Source organism: Tachypleus tridentatus, chromosome 11 (genome assembly GCF_004210375.1).
Source record: "Tachypleus tridentatus isolate NWPU-2018 chromosome 11, ASM421037v1, whole genome shotgun sequence".
In the NCBI taxonomy this organism is placed as follows: domain Eukaryota; kingdom Metazoa; phylum Arthropoda; class Merostomata; order Xiphosura; family Limulidae; genus Tachypleus; species Tachypleus tridentatus.
The window spans coordinates 60913380-60931441 of record NC_134835.1 but is presented as its reverse complement, the minus strand read 5'-3'; the positions used below and the strand labels follow the sequence as shown (position 1 = coordinate 60931441).

At 35.2% G+C, this 18062-nt stretch overlaps 1 protein-coding gene across 7 annotated transcripts in view; it reads left to right on the top strand.

The window, feature by feature from the left end:
• The window catches only part of LOC143232265 (uncharacterized), a 143363-nt gene that overhangs the window by 84240 nt on the left and 41061 nt on the right, over positions 1 to 18062 (top strand). Inside the window, exon 1 of one of the 7 annotated variants that reach the window (XM_076467450.1) lies at positions 1333 to 1480. The exons of 5 other annotated variants lie outside the window; for them this stretch is intronic. The gene's annotated coding sequence lies outside the window, so the exon portion shown is untranslated. One more of the 7 variants, XM_076467452.1, reaches the window with a different exon arrangement.

The window sequence follows — 18062 nt, the reverse complement described above, 5'->3', positions numbered from 1 at the left end:
TCTTAAGTATTTGTAAATCTTTTAAAACTATCCAAAAGTGGAAAAACAATGAGCACTTCTTATCCCTAACAAAGGTATTTAAATCCGTTTTTCTTTACATTCGAATATCTTACTTCGATTTTACGGATTTTTGAATTTGAGATGTCAAGAACAAACGTGTGAGGCTTATGTCATTATAGACAAGAAACTGTATATCACAAGCAGAACATAGTGACTAACTAGATCTCTAATACAATCCTTTATTGGAGTTCAGTCTGCGCTCATCAGAATAGTCCAGACTCTTTAATGTTGGGCATTTGTTAGGGAAGGTCAGTTCTGTCGTGTCCCTAGCAGCTTGTGACACATCATCTCACGGAAGGTCAGTTCTGTCGTGCCCCTCGCAGCTTGTGATACATCATTTCGTTTCTCCTTAATTAGCAACGGAGAGGAAAACACTATTCTTTGTTGTATTGATTTGTATGTAATAAACGTGCGGAACATTATTGATAGAGAGGACAAGACATTCGGTTACATACGCACTCTGATTGAACGGGAAAATCGCATAAGCTCAGAGCTGTATCTTAACTACTTCACAATAAATAATAAATATTATTTCGTAGATATTTAAATAAATAAATGCACATAAAATTAAAATAAAACTGCAGTCTTGTGTGTTTTGAAAATTATCATTTTGTGACATTTCAAGGAATTCGGGTTAAAATATAAGATCTTTAATACGTTGTGTATAGACGAATATAAAACATAATGAAACAGTGGGTCTGAAAAAAAGTGAAGTGCTGAAGAAGAAAAAAAACCGCATAAAATACAGTAAGTTTATAACATGGAGATTTCTTCATTCTCGGAATATGACACACATATTAACAGTTTCATAAAGTTTCGAATTCAGTAACTTCTCGCATTAATTGATCACTGTTGTATTTTCCCATCAAGGTCATCTTGTTTCATACTGCTATTGCATCATAGGTAAATTGTTCAAATTGAATTTTTTTATAACGAGAAATATATGTAACTATATTTTACCCGAGTGCTGTGTACCGTGTGTAATGAAACTTGATATTTTTTATCTCGTGTTAGTTTTTAATAAGTTGATAAGAAACTAAGTACCCATAACAAGAAATCGTGACGAGTACGTTGGTATAAGAGCGTATTTTACTTTCTTTGCTTCAGATAGTTTTTACTCATTTTAATATTATGTAAATCTTAAAACTCTTCTGTATATTATCTTTTTCTTCTTTTTTTTTTCTGTTCGCCTGGCCTTCATAAAACAGGTTGTTGAGTTGCCTGGTAAGCACGTGATATGTTTCTCCTAGGCACGCGAATTATTTTGTGTGTGTGTGAGTAACATTGGGAATAACGGATAGTAAAAGGTTAAAATATAACTGGCAGTATTACTTTCGTTACGTACTAAAAAAAGAAAACAGAACGAAGGTTACGTACAACCACTAGCAAATGAAGCTCAACGGAACTATAGTTGTTCGCAGTATGATCTGTGTTAATTATTTCTTTTACTAAGCTAGTTATGTAATTAGTTGTATTATAAGCATAGATATGTACGGTGAATCTTTTAACTTATATGAAAGTCGCGCATAATTATTCTTGTTGATGCTAAATGTACGAACTTGAAGATTTTTTTTAATGTTAACGTGGTATTTTCACTATAGGTTTAACTACGTGTAATTAACCTTTTATATATATGAAGTTATATATGGATATTTGATATTTTTCTAATGATGATGAAATTCTTTATCTAAATTATTGTCCACCCCGATGGGAGACCGGTAAGTTGTCGAACTTACAAGGCTAAAATCCGAAGTTTGATTCCTCGCGGTAGACACACCAGGTAGTTCAGTGTGGCTTTGCTGTAAAATAAATAAATAATTTATACTTTTTTTTTTTATTCGATTGTTGTTATTACCTATGTTCTCGTGAGTGCTGTCCATCGTTGTTACTTCTTACAACGGACTGAAAAATGGTTTATCTCAAGTTATATCAGTTTTTGTACAGGTAGCTGATGATTACCTTAAGATGTGCCACCATTTTGTTCCCTTTTCGATAAGGAAGGGGTGATCAGTGGTAGTTGACTGATAAACCTCGATACCAAATCCGGTTAAATGATCCCATGACTTTGTAACTTCAGTCACAAACGATGTGTAATCAGCGTATACTTTTATTTTGTTATATATTTTGTGAGTGTGTTGATAGTAACGTGCCTTGTGCCTTGCTTGTTAAACGCGAATTTCTCGTGAATTGAATTCATTACTAAAACAGATCTGTTCTAACTGATGTTCTAAAACGCTCTAATTAAGATGAATTGTTTCAGTCTACTAATGGTATCGGGAGAAGAAAATACTTACAGAAAGAGTCTGTATCTACTAATCCTATTAGACGATTAATGTTTGAAGGAATGTGTGCGCAAACCAAGTAAAACAGCATTTTGTAAAAGCTGGTAAACTAATGTCATGGTATGCTAGATTTTATTGAAAATGGCAGTTTTATTTAGCGACATAAACAGCAAGTGTGTTTTTTTTCTAACTGTGAAAACGGGAAAAATATATTTAAATAATCTACTTTTAAATATTCTGACAAAAATTGTAGTTGAGATAACTACAAATTATTTCTTATCGCTGATACATCAACTTAAGTTAACTTTATCACGAATCATCGTTATTTTTTGTGGACTTGTGCATCAGAATTAAATCAAATCACTTTGTAGATCAAAATATGTGTTGAATTCAAGCTGTTATGTCTTGTATCACATATTTGTTTTACAAGTCATGCTATTCGGGGTAGGTGGCGTTACTGTTCCTGAACTAAAACAGTAGCGGAAAAATGTTGAGCCTGATAAAATAGTTATAACTGAGTGTGTAGTTAAAAAAAGTATGAAAGCAAGTGGAATAAACTTCATGTTATCAAGTTCTAAATGTCATTTTTATCTACTTAGTAATAACTCACGCTATAATGATTGTTGTGACCATGACATTTGGCCGGAAAACAACAACAACAATTTATTGAATGAAACGGAAACAAACGGGATACTGATCCCTGATAACGTGTTAAAAATGGGGTGTACGAACTCTAGCGGTTGGTAAAAGTGCCGCTGTTGAATACAGTCTGTACTTCTAGCTTTATTTGTCGTCATAAGAGTCGCAGTCGAACTGAGTGTTCAGTGTAAAACCGGACTCAACTTTTGTGACGGTGAGTGCTGCTGATTTACTACCTTACCATTTGTTACAAATTCATAATTGGGAATCTGTGACCTAGTCATTTAACATAAGGTGCTGTTCAAGTTGAGAATATTATCTCAACCCTTGGCATACTTCCAGATACCATTATGGCAAGATATACGTATGTATAATTAATCCTTGTATTCTAGACCCCTTTCTACTGCGCTGAGTTTCCTAATACAAATTCATAGTTGGAGATATTTCCATTTTCCCCTTATTTTTTGTTTCGTCTTTATCTTGAATGTCCTTCGGCCATGCTTCAGATCTTGTTACACTCGAACGTAACATTCTCAGCAGTATCTTCACTGCCCTAATGATGGCAAATTTCATTCAGTTATTTTTTTGAAGAAACTAATATTAATCAATAAAGCACCATAGTTTCAATACATAACAAAATGGTTTTATAGTAAATTAAAAAAACATCGAGAGGCTGTAGTATTATTTGAGCGGCCCTTCAAGTCTACTTCGATGGTTACAGGCCTAACAGTGAGCCCGGCATGGCCAGATGGTTAAGGTACTCGACTGGTAATCCAAGGGTTGCGGGTTCGAATTCCGTTCACACCAAACATGCTCGCCCTTTCAGCCGTGGGGGCGTTATAATGTGACGGTCAATCCTCCTATTCGTTGGTAAAAGAGTAGCCCAAGAGTTTACGATTGGTGATGATAATTAGCTGCCTTCCCTCTAGTTTTACACTGCTAAATTAGAGACGGCTAGCGCAGATAGCCCTCGTATAGCTTTGCGCGAAATTCAAAACAGACAAACCTCCCAGTGAAACCTTTAACATCTATAACAAAAAAAAACGTTTATTTTCGTTCTTATTCTTTATTTCCTTTATTTTTGTTCAAAAAATTCAAAAGACAAACCTTAGAAACATATGAGCTTGAAGACAAATTTTTATTTGGAACCAAACTTTTGCCGCAAAATTTTCGATACTGAAGTCATAATATCATTATAATTATCCAACATAGATTCCTGTCAGTGTATCGATTCTGCATCATATTTTTACGTGAGAAAATGATGTAAATTTCTTTATCAACATTATCAGAACATGCGTGATGAAGTATGTCCTTACACAAAACTAATAAGTTTCTTCGTGGGAGTTTTATAGATGGAAGTTCACATTTATCATCAGTCAAAGTAGTTTATTCACATATATTTACTTCTAAATTTTGGTTTGTGGAACCAGCATTTTAATTTATATTTTCATAAAAACGAGCCTTTAAAAACCTTTTAATTTTGCGGTGATTCACTAGAGGCAGATCGAATTATTCAGACAGTGAGTTAAGGTTAATTACCACAATGATTACACCATTTCGAATAGGTCTCTATAAGCTAACTGTAATGTACTTACGTCTCACGGCAAGTTGAACAAAACACCGCTGAAAATGGTGTTTCCACTTTGTTTCAGTGCGAAGTGCATGGCCTTAACCTGAATAGTATCGACGAACAGATCTTACACTAGCGAATCGATTGTTGGAATTCTTCCAGGTGGGACCACTGATCAAAGCGTTCTGGATCCTTAGCTGGCCTTGCAAAAGTTTTGTTTTCCTGATATTAATGCCTACCAAACATTGCTATTTATTGAGAAAAAGAAAGGATATTGTTAATGGATTCCAGTCAAACAGAGTACTTGGTACTAGCAAAATGTCTGAATGTTCAGTTCTTGGACCTTTGGTTTTTTTACTTCTATCATTGGTATAGATAGCGGGCACAAAAAGTAATCGAAATATTAAAATCTTGGTTATTTCTGGCTGTAATTGAGGTATTACAGAATATTTTGATGATAAATTGGACAGATATATATCAAAGGACTTTTAATTATGTTCATTTTAGAACGTAATACACTTAATTTAATATAGATCACACCTTTAAATAAGATGGAAACCTACTCGATACCGTAACTGAAAAAGGGATTTGGGTGGATACATTACTCGAGTCAGCGCTCTGTTACTAGTAGGGAAGCTAATAGGACTGGGAATATATATTTATAGATATATTGACTACAAGTCAACATACGTAATCATGTTTAATACGCGTCACTGGTTAGACTTCACTTTGACAAATGTGTAGAGTTTTGTGCTTGTAATCTAAGAAAGAACGTTAACTTTTAAGAGAGGCGTCAGTTTGAACTTCTTGTAAATGTTTGCAATGGGACGCTCACCTCGAGGGGTAGGTTATGTTCTCTGACCTTTTCTGTCTCTAGAAAAGAAAAACAAAAAGTGCTTTTGTTGCAGTTTAGAAGATTATATGAAGGGATCGATACTGTAAATATCTTTGTGTTATATGTATTGTACTCTGAAATCAATACTACACAAGATTTTGAAAATGCAGGCTAGGTTTCAGTTGTGATGTCTAGGTTTCTGTTGTGATGTTCTAACATTATATATATGTGTATGTGTGTGTGTTTCACTTTTGGAATTTGTTGTCGTTGGAATTATGGGAAGCCAATATTTTACAGAATGTCAAAATGGAAATATTTAATTTCATGAAATATTGAGGATGAGACTAGATTTTTCCTCAAAGATACATACATAAGGAAAACCTCGAAGAACCAAATGTGTGTTATGGTTACAAAAATATTATGGTTCGGTGCAAAAAGATACACCGCTGTCAAACATTTCATGCATTTACTGATAAATATCCTCAAACTAGGTATATGCCTCCCTTGTTGTTTAACCACCATAATTGTTCTGTCGGCAATGAAAGTAATTCTCAACACTATGTCCATTTTGCAATGATTGAAGATGTGTATAATGCATAAGTACAGCTTGTAAGACAGAACTGGGGTATCTGTACTAGCTTATTTAAACCTGTTATTCCAAGTAATGTGGTTATTTTGATTGGAGTATTTCTAAGCTGGAACTCTTTCTGTAACTAGTTCGTTCTTCTTCAAAATGTCTTTATTTTACTTTCCACATCCCTCCTGTACTACAGAAAATTTAATTCTATAGACTTGTTCGAACGGTTGGTTGTTACCCTGGCGTCAGGATCCTTAACTGAACAAGTTACTGAATTCATTTCTTCGCGCTTAAAAAAAAATCCAGTTATACTACTGTTGATGTCATTCTGGTTTTGTTACTTCTTTTGAGAAATAAGAAATAAAATACTGCATTAAGCAGCACTTGTTGACTTAGTGACAAAACCTGATCACTGAAAGTAAAAAAAACAAAAACGTCACTAACTTCATTACTCGTTTTAATAATCTGTAACCATTTAATCACCGATTTTCCACAAATAAAGACATGCAGTTAACGTTATCTGTTACCACACTTTAAAAAGGCCGATCCTTTTTATATCTAGCTAGAGATTTCAGTTAATTCTAGAAAAATGTATTTAATGACAAGTGTGTTTCTTTGTAATTAAGCACAAACCTAAACAATGAGCTATCTGTGTTCTGCCCATCACGGATATTGAAACCCGATTTCTGGTGGTGTAAGTCCGCAGACATACCGCTGGGCCAATGGAGGGGCGTAATGATAAGTCATAAGTTTTATCAGTAAAGACTACAGCCATAAGTCGTCTTGTCACTAACAGTATTACAAAACGATCAATAAAACAAATATATATAATAATAATGGACTGGTTAATCCGAGGGTCTCGGGTTCGAATCCCTATCACACCAAACACGCTCACCCTTTCAGCCGTGGGGGCGTTATAATATGACGGTCAATTCCGCTATTCGTTGGTAAAAGAGTAGCCCAAGAGTTGGCGGTGGGTGGTGATGACTGCTTTCCCTCGAGTCTTACACTGCTAAATTAGGGACGGCTAGCGCAAAGAGCCCCCGTATAGCTTTGCGCGAAATTAAAAAAACACAAGCAAACAAACAATAATAGACTAAACGTGACTTAAATTTAGCGCGTCAGACTGTGTGCCGAATGGTCCGGAGGTAGAGACATGCTCTCTTAACAAGCTATACGTTTAACTTGTGGCGCCTTATATAGGTGGCACTCAATACGATTGCTCGATTCAAAGAGCCAAAGAAAAGGGGGTCTCTGACGTTGCTGTTTAGTCCACAAGTTACTATTAAGAGTGACTATTTCAATTCAAATAATAATATAAGCCAAACGTATCGCATAGCATCTTATTTCAAGTGGTAGGTAATGCATTAAAGACGATCATTGTATGATGATACCATCTTATCAGTATTGATAAAAGATCCTACTTATATTTCAGTCAGTAATGGATTAAAGGTGGCTTGAGCTTTAGACGGTAGGAGAAAAAAAGCTCCATGCTCTTCCCACCATAGATATAATGACCTCTATCTGGGTGAACTTCACTATCAAAATCACAATATTGAACATATCCATGTGAAAACATTTTAATGATATACACGGACTTATAACACTGGAAACAATGCAGGCAAACCATAAATGAGTACAAATAACTAAATTAGAACTTGTATAAAGCTAAAATTATCTTTTTTTTTTTCTGGCTTTATTGCAACTTAACTCGCCAATGAGTTTCAAAAAGTCTAGCTTTCGAAGTATGTTACATTCTATGTTAGACTGTTTAGTTAGATTTGTTCTATTCTGTCCTCCTGTTTGATACCACCATGAACAAGTATATTCTCGTTCTCAGCACTATCTCAACATTAGGAAATGTTTGGATAAGAACTTATCTATGGGGTAAGAGGGGCATTCTTAACACAACTAATTCTGTTGATTCTGATTGTGTGAATGAATGTCAAAGCTCTGAAGTTGCCAGTATGGAAAACTGGACCGATTCGTTTTCTATCTCGGTTTCAACATCGTTCGAAAAATAACAAGCAAACCATTTTGTGACTTGACTGATTTCTTTACATGAAAGAGATGAACATTTGGAAAGAAATCCAAATTTAGTGACAGCATCCGTCACTAATTTCAGTTAATAATTCCGAAGTTTGATCACGAGGGATTTAAATGTCAGAAATTATTGAAGAACATATTGGAGCTAAATTATGTGCTTCACTACATAGTTTGTCAAGTTGTAGATATTGCATGTATACAACTCTGCATTAGAAAAACCTCAAAAACTAATTCGGCTATAGTAAACTGTGTACCTATCACCATCAGAACAAATCCTGTTTTACGTATGCACATTTTTGAACGGTTTCACATAGAGTGTATATCTGTAGTTTTCAATCACTAACCCAAATTCGCACTAATTATAGATATCGAACTGAAGAAAATAGAAGTTTTGTTTTTATAATTTTTACGAAATAATCTGTCTAGTTATCGTATCAAACAGTATTTAATTTGTGTATTTCTTTGGTACTCTGCTCACTGTGAATTTCGAAGTCCGAAATCTGACATGACGCTGAGCCACCGGAGGTGCAGTTCTTTTGTTACTTTCCACTCTTTGTTTGTTTATCCATTCTCCTCTGTTTTAAATTCTATATTTCATTACATCTGTATGTTGTAGACAAAGACATATAAATGGAAACATTTGAATCCTCCTAATTTTATAAGTATGCATTAACTTAGAATTGGTAAGAACTTCATATGGACATGTAAAATAACAACATGCAGAAACAAATAAGAAAGGATGTCACTTGAAACTTAAAAACAGGACACACTGAAAATCTGATGATATGCTTATACCTTATTCGTTTAAGTGGTTCCCGTACTTTCTCACATTTATATGGAACTAATAAATCGTTGTTTGTTTTTCTTTTTTTACATTAATGCCTTACATATTACTAGTACCACGCCGTGTACATTTCATAAATTTAAAGTTAAAACACACGCATTACACAAAATTAACAAGACGCGCTAAGTAAGCAACTCATCAGAGTCCTGCTGCAGGTGAGGTGATAATTTGCTCATTCACCTTCATGTATTACAGCTTAATTTAAGACTGTTTGCACACAAACAGATTGCCAGTTTCTGTCGTTCATGTTAGTACATTAGGATTCCTGAAGCTTTTAGCGGATTACACTTTTAGTTATTACAACTAAACTTAGAAAAAACTTAAGTCGAAAGAATGTACTTTGTGTGTGTGTGTGTGTGTTTTCTTATACTAAAGCCACATCGGGGTATTACTGAGTCCACCGAGGGAAATCGAACCCCTGATTTTAGCGTTATAAAGGTCGAATTAATCATGAGTACTTCTCCAAAACTTTTTTACTTTGCTGATAAAAAAACAGGAAATGGAAAAAGTGCAACTGGTGCTATCTTGTGAAAACTTATCTTAGTACATTTACTGAAACGTTGTGGTTTTGCATGTTTGTGGAGATAATTTGTAACAAAATAAAGGGCATTCTTTGATGAATTACCCAATCTCTTGTAGTGAGGTTAATCACGTTTTTTGAAGAAAGATGTCTTCAGACCACGTACTTTCCTTGTGTTTCATGTTCTATTCTTCCCTTGGAACTACATTCTATATTGTTTCTATCGCACAAAGTCTGATTCCCACTATTGTAGTTTCTATAACAAGCTTCTATGAAGGATGGGAAAGTCAATTACAAAACATAAATTATAACAAATTTTGCACATTTTCTCTCATATAAAACAAAACAGAATAATGATTTGATAGATATGCAGTCTAATGGGACTACTACAACTCCAGTTTCGTCCATTTTTATTTTGAAACAACTATTGATTTTAAGGTGTTTCAGCGGGATCAGTAGATAAACTCAGCTTCATTGTAATGGAATCTTAGATTGGAAATTTTTCTTTTATAACCATAGCTTCTACTCTGCGATTTCGAAGTGCTTCAACTGTGGTTTCGAAGTCAGTTGATGTCTTAGTTTTCCACATTTATGGCGAGAACATTGAAAGCTTCGCTTTACGAATTTGTTTGTCCTTTGACTCTGCGTCTCTTAACAGTATCTGTTATGAACATATTTGGTTTTGAAAAATTCTTGTATTTCTCCAGCTATAACCCTACTTGTTGTCATTTCGCTGTCGTATAGCTAAACATGTCGGCAGTTGCGCTGTGGTTTATAATCAATGGTGATATGGAACTGTATTAGCGTATAAACATCATTCATAACATGTAACTAGCCCTAGATTGAATTATAATACATATCCTAATGTTTTAGAATAATGTCGAAAAAGAGAGAGATTGAATCTATTTTGTACATTTTCGAGAATGTTTCAGCTCAGAACCAAAACTGGTCTTCTTTAAGAAGAAATGAAATTCTGCAGGAAGATGTTTTTGAGAATGAGGGGAAGGGAAAAGATGGTAAGTTTTACTGGAGATTACTATGGAAAGGCAGACGTGATAACGACTAAATTCTTAAAAGACCCTTGATGTATGAGAAAGCTGTAAACTTTGACAAAGATAGTTCCAGACAACTTTAAATATGAAGATGAGCAATCATGTAAGAAAAAATCATAAAATAATGAAATCAATTCACAAGTGAAGAAACTCCGATATTGTTAGTTGGCACTTTCTCGAGATTCAACTAAGAGATATAAAGTCACATATGAAAAGCAGAAGTAAGCAATATTATTTAATGGCGTTAACACAGTGGTTCTTAACTTTGGTAGAGGTACTGAACCCCGGAAGTTTCGTTCTTGCATTCACTGAACCCTTCGGAATTGGAAAAATAAAATATGATTTTTTTCAAATTCAAAACATAAGTAGATATTTTATTAGTGCACAAAATGAACCATGCATCAGTTGCACACAATATCACTGTGTTCAAAGAACATAACCAACAAAACATGAATTTCACACAAAAACAAAAACATAACTCAATGAATATTTACTGCAAATCAATGTGACTTGCTGTTGCCTTTCAGAGACAAGTTCAGAAATACGCGGCTTCACCTTGGCAAGTGCCACTCTCATATCATTTTCGCAACAAAGTCTGTTCCTTTTCTTCGTTTTTATGTCTACCATCCTCGAAAAGGATTGCTCCCAAAGATACGTTGTAACAAACTGTTTGAGTATCTCAAGGGTTTTCTTAGCAATAAGAGGGTACGCTACGATTTGGTGACACCAAAACGTTGAGAGCATTGTTGTTCTGAAAAGTTGCTGTTGAACCTGGATCTGCTGAAGTTCAATTATTTCGTCGAGATATTAATCATTGACATCTGCTGTCGCAACACTAAACGTGAACGGCTGTCTCATCCATGCTGGATATGACTCTCTGGTGGGGAAGTTCCCGTCGAGAGACTTTGCGAGGTCATCTAAGTGCATAGCAATTGCTTACTTCACTTCCCCGGGTACAGAAATGTCTCCGATTTCAGACACATCTTCGATCTTGCACAGTCGTCCAGCAGGGGAATGTTTGCGAAGTTATCATTCTCTGTTCGTCGTTTCCATAACGGTAGCTTTTTTTGAAAAGCCTTCAGGTTTTCTTCCGCTTCGATGATGTTGACTCCACCGCCCTGCATCTGTTGATTGAGATGATTGAGAGCATTGAAGATATCGGCCATGTACACCAAAATGAGAATGAACTCAGATTTTTCGAAGCAATCTGCATAACAATGTTGGTGCTCTCGCAAAAACAGGGCTAATTCCACACGGAGGGCAAAAACACGATTCAGCAACTTTCCCCGGGATAACCACTGAACTTTAGAATGGTACAGAAGTGCCTCGAATTCAGAGCCTATTTCATTACACAGCTCTTTGAAGATGCGGTGCTTCAGGGCACTATTTCGCACAAAGTTCACAGATTCCACTACAATTTTTAATACTTCTGCCAGTTTTGAAGGCAAGGTTTTTGTTGCCAATGCATGCCTGTGCAGAACACAGTGCATTACAATGATGTGTGGTGCATCGGCTTTCACCAGCGCACCAAAACCAGAGTTTCGTCCCAGCATGACTGGAGCTCCATCCGAAAAAAACTGCAGAAACCATATCCCACGAAAGCTCGTTGTCTCTGAAGAAGTCATCCACAAATTTCTTCACGTCGGCTACCTTAATTGTTGCTGTAAGAGGCTTACAAAATAAAAAATTTTTATCTCGTCGTTCTTCACATAGCGCACGAATACAACAAGCTGGCTTAAAATGGAAACGTCGGTGGAGTTGAAGGCTGAATTTTGCTGAGCTTGAAATCAGATCTGCAACTACTTGAGCCAAGATGTCATCGCTCATGTCATCTATTCTGCTGCTGATGGTGTCATTTGAAAGAGGAATTTGGGATAACTTATTTTCAGCAGTTTTTCCCAGCATGATATTCGCCATCTTCAACGCAGCTGGTTTTACGAGTGCTTCGCCAATGGTGTGTGTGGTTTGCCCTGCTTTGCAATGAAGTACGCAACTTCGTACGATGCTATGAGGATTGGTTTGTCAATGAGTACAAAGCCGAGAATAGGCAAAGTAGCCTTTTTATCGAACCTGGCTCTCTTTACCTTGAATTCATTGTGTTCTTGTATTTCCCATCTCCATGCAGCTTTAGGGAGTGTTCTCTTAGTTTTGCCGGTGCTAGACTAGAATTGCTCAACTTGGCATTGCAAATCATGCATTGAGGACGCTGACTTCCATCATGTTTCGTTATACAAGTGAATTCATATTGTACGTACTCGCCGACCACTTTCTGTTTTTGCTCGACATAATTAGTATGAAGGGATTGAAAGATTAGGAAAAAATCACAAATGACGCACGATTACTACAGTCACAAGTCGACTGCTTAGCGCACGAAGTTCCCTGCAGCACAGATATTAAGGCCAAGTGATGTGATTTATCAGCCGCAGCCATTGATGGCCAAGTGGAGAATGACGTCACGAATCATACTAGTGGGGTGAACGGAACGGACAGACACACTGTGTGTGTGTGTCTTGACCTCCGCCAAACCCTATGACTGACTCACCAAACCCCTTGGGTTCGATTGAACTCAGGTTAAGAACCACGGCGTTAACATAATGATGAATAATCTCACTCTAAGTTAACGTTTGACTGTGACGTATCACGAACATCTACGTTACCTGGAAGAAGAAGTTATGCCTATAGAAAAACTGTGTTATTATTAGTACTGTAACTATTCGTTGATAAAAAAGTAGCTCACGAATTGGCGGTGGGTAGCCGATGACTAGGTACCTTCTCTCCAGTCTTACACTACTAAAATTTGGACGGCTAGTGCAAATAGTCCTCGTATAGCTTTGTGTGAAATTCAAAACAATCTACCCTAAGCACTGTAATTTAGCAAGATAAAATCATGACCTGGGGTATAGATTGGCAGTATAGTGCCTAGTATAGAATTTTGGATGCTCTCAAATAGGGCGTAGGAAGAATCAGTATATTTTAAATAAAGACACGGAAAAAATGCCATTATTTTATCCAAAATTTCCTGTTATATTTAATATACGTCCTGAATGCGCTTATGCCACTTTAATTTATAACCATAAGTTAAACCTATCATGTAGCAACCTTCTCATTGAATAATTTAATTTTAACGTTTTTTACCAGCTGTATTTTAAGTACTCTAATTATTATAGCTAGAGCTTTTCTTGATTAGAACATTACGAAAAAATTTGCACATGTTTGGCAACCAGAAGGAAATTTGTAGAAAGTGAAATAAAAGTTTAACTTACAATAAAAGTAATGTTATTTATACAGAAATCTCACTTTTATAAATTTGATTTATATAGCAACTATACATTATATTTATTAACATTTTTCCTCACAGGCCACCCTCTAGATTGAACTTTCTTTGCATCTACTTATACTTTCAATCTCTCATTGTAAATTTTGCATGTCTAACTATGCAACACACCTTGCTATCCTTCCGACACCACTGTTTATATAATACAAACCGAGAAAGAACCGGTTACCACTCAGTTATTCGAACAGATAATCAAAATCGCCGATAAGATACGTTAGACTTTAGTCTCAAGTAGGCGATCAGAAAATAAAGAATAAAGTTCAAAATCTTCCAGAATATCTTAGAGCAAATTCCAAAATGAACACGTTCAGTCCAGATATTTTTATTATTAACATTTAGAATAACCAAGGATCAAGATATTACGTTCCTACATTACTAAAGAATTTAACTGTGCTTGAGGAATTTCTTTTATCTTTTTCAGTTGGCTTCTTCGATCGGGAATGGCCAAGTGGGTTAAGTCGCTCAATTCGTAAACTGAGGGTCGCGGGTTCGAATCTCCATCCCACAAAACATGCTCACTCTTTCAGCCATTGTGGCGTTATAACTTGACGGTCAATCCTACAATTCGTTGGTAAAAGAGTAGTCCTAGAGTTGTCGGTGGGTGGTGATGACTAGCTGCCTTCCTTCTCGTCTTACACTGCTAAATTAGGGACGGCTAGCGCAGAGTAGCTTTGCACGAAATTCAAAAAACAAATAACAAATACAAACAGATGAAAGTAGCCAGCGCATGGAGATAGAGCTAGGCCATCAAAAATGTAAACAAGCGCCCATATCTCCTGTTTTAATGTGTTTTTTTCTTCTATGGTTCAGTGTATCAGGGAAGTAACAAGTTTACTTCCGTAAAATGATTAGTATTGGTATAGATTATGTTATTGTTTGAGAAAAAACGTTTATATTGGTTATTTTAACGACAAAAGTCTTCATGATATGAATTTACACACGATAAAGATTTATGAGGTTAGATGTTACGAGTACTTTAGTTTGTTGAATTACACGCAAAGCTACTCAAGGGCTATTTACATTAACCGACCCTAATTTTGAAGTGACAGGTTAGGGGAAGGCAGCTACTCAGCATCACCCACCATCAACTCATTGGGCTACTGTAATCGAGTAGTGGGATTTTACCGTCACTCTTATAACGCATCCACCCTCAAAATGTGTAGCGCGATTTTTATTTGCTGTATGTCTGTTATGGGGTGCGAATCACGGAACCCTGAAATCACAGTCCGGCACGATAACCACTGGGTTGTGTTAAATTAGTATTGCAGCCTTATTCTCTACAGTTATTACCGCAGAAATATCATTTCTAAGAATATAATAATAATGAATTAAACGCAAGTTTATTTTTTCGACGCCAGAGCGCTACATTTAACGCTCTGTGATGTAACAGTCGTAGTGGCTAACATTTTAGATGATACTACTGTTTGTAGATTCCATTTCAAGCATTGCAAAGAGGCGTAACGATCCAAACGCTAAGTAGTCGAAGGAAAACACCGGTTTCTCTTGAATAAACGCATTTATAATTATCTTAACTAAAGTTGTAAACATAAATTATTCTTTGCTGCCTAGAAGGTGGTTGAAACAATATTTTAGGTGTTTTTATCAGGATTACTGTGCATCGAAACGAAATATAATACAAACAAAACTAAATTACAATTGGCATAAGGTAGAAATATAGCTGTCTGGCACTTTGATATAGTGCAGAGTATTTGGTTGAACAGTATTACGATATTCCTTAATGTTATTACTTATCTACGTCTATGCACATCCTTTTATATGAAGAACCATGTAGAAAAAAAGTGACCACCGTAGCCTCAAGCCGAAAAACCTAGAAATCTAAAATTTCGCACAAATACTGAGTAGACCTTGAGGGTGAGCACCTGGGTAGTACTTATCCACGTGTGTGCATGCATGTGCGTGAATGTTTGTGATGAGGCAAGCTAGGGACAAAGCACATCGAAAAGAAGTGGTTCCTTTTGTGACAGCTTCTAATACTCTTATATAGAAAAGCCAGTTTGTTTTGGTAACAGCGTGTTCCAACAGTGGCTTTTATGCCGTGTCGCTTAGCAATAAAATTATATAGGTTATACTTTTACAGTATAAACGTAATAACTTGAGTATATATATATAAGCTGTTCCTCGTTAAAAAACAACTATTCCTTAAACATTTAATTGGTTTCTAAACTAGTGCCCTCTAGTGACTACAAAATAGCTATGAACTGTAAGTTTTATGAAACAGTTGAAATTTTTGGCAGAAACCACCATAAAGCTAGTAATATAACAAACACTGAGAAACTTGGCAGTATCTGAGGTTTTTAATTTAATGTTAGAGCTATGAAGTCTACTTTCCATGAGAGAGGGCGAGGATTAGATTTTATTCTTGTTGGATTTATTATTATGTTGTTATTTTAATGTTATTGTTTTCTGAATATGTGTTAATTCATTGTTAATTATTATTTTCCATATAAGCACATGACAATAAATTGTTTACACAGTAATATTCTATACACGATTACCATGGAAATATTAATACTGTAGATGTGTAGGACATTGAGCTGGCATTGATATAGCATAAAGCTACACAAAGGGCTATCTGTGCTCTGCCCACCACGTGTATCGAAACCCGGTTTCTTGCTGTACAAGTCCATAGACTTACCACTGTGCCTCTGGGGGTTAGGAAATTGAATAAGAGCACATTCAAGTATATTGTGGATTTAATTATTCTTTTGTTTGTTTTCAATTAGAATTGTTTTTACAAGTATCGTATTTACACTATTTTTCAATAACAAATTTTGGCTTTGTTTAAAAAAATTAGCAAGTAATTGCAGGAAATGTTTGTTTATATCATTGTATTGAAATATTGATTGGTCTCTTTTTTATTATTCAATTGTGAGAGTAATTACTTAACAGAGTATGACATTTTTATTTCTACTGTCAATAAATTTTGATTATGCTGTATTAACGGTGTACCATGAAATACTCAACCCTGCCTACTCCTATGCCATGATAGTACACAAGAACTGGCATTGATAACTGACTATATTGGCACAAGCAGATGATGATGGCTACACCATCTTTCTGGAAGACAAAGCCAGTCTATCGCTGGTTAACCTCACAACTAAACAATGTATCACATACCTTTTTTACTTTTTAGACGTTGAGGTGCTGAGTGTGTATATAGTTCTGAAAAAGTTTTTTTTATTGTTGTTGTTTTTTTTCCCCATTAGGTCTAAACCTTTGTAATCAACATTGCGAGTGTATGATATAATTTTCTGAGTGGAAATGTGTTACAATCAAATATTGAACTGTTATAAGACATTTTGCCATTATATTTTAAATATGAATGATGAGTGCATGTTATACGTTTGATTTTTGATATCTTTTTAGAAGATTATTTTGCCACAAGTACAAAAATATCATAAGTTGGTGCCCTCATCATAGATCCTTTTTTGTTATGTTTTGTATTAAAGAATGAATAAAGTTTACCATTTAAATGAAGATATAACTTTGTAACAAGAATGACTTTCAGAAAACTAAATAATGGATTCAAGAAAATGAAAGAATTTAACAAAAAACTTTATTTTTTACCAGATTTATGTTTCTTCAAAACATCCAACATACTGTCTGTTCTCCTGAGTGCATATGTTGCCCTGACATTCATTAGTTTGTATTCTTTACGTAGTGCCAGAGTTGACTGGGAGTAATCAGTTCAAGCTCCTATATACAGAAATTCCCCTTAGTGACACATAAAACTCCATTCTGTTTTTCTCTCTACAAGTATAATATTTTTTTTAATTAGTGAGAATGCCTTGTGAAAGACAGTTTGTATGGGGACTTCTCAAGACTTTTATATGTGTCATCCCTGATTAGGATTATTTCTTTTCTCAGATGCAGGCATGTGCTGGTACATAATCATTACATATATAATAAATATTACTGTAGATAGCCTAGTGGCCATGATGCAGAACAAGATCATCACACATTAATCCAGTTTGAATAAATTCCATTTATAACAACCATCTGCTTTCTTCCATCCATCCAGTTTTCAATCCAATAGAGGTAATTTTGTAATAAGCCCTTTTTATGGTGCTTTGTAATATCCTTTTGAAAATTCAAATAATCAAATCCACACACCTTGTCATCATTTATGTAAACAGTTGTCTCTACAAAGAATATCAAAAGATTAATAAGATTTTCCCCTAGAAAAAACATGTTGACTATCCAGCAAAATTTTAACTTTTTTATATAAATTTGTAAAGCATCTTTTATCCAACCTTCAAAACACTTTTCCCAACACTTGTGC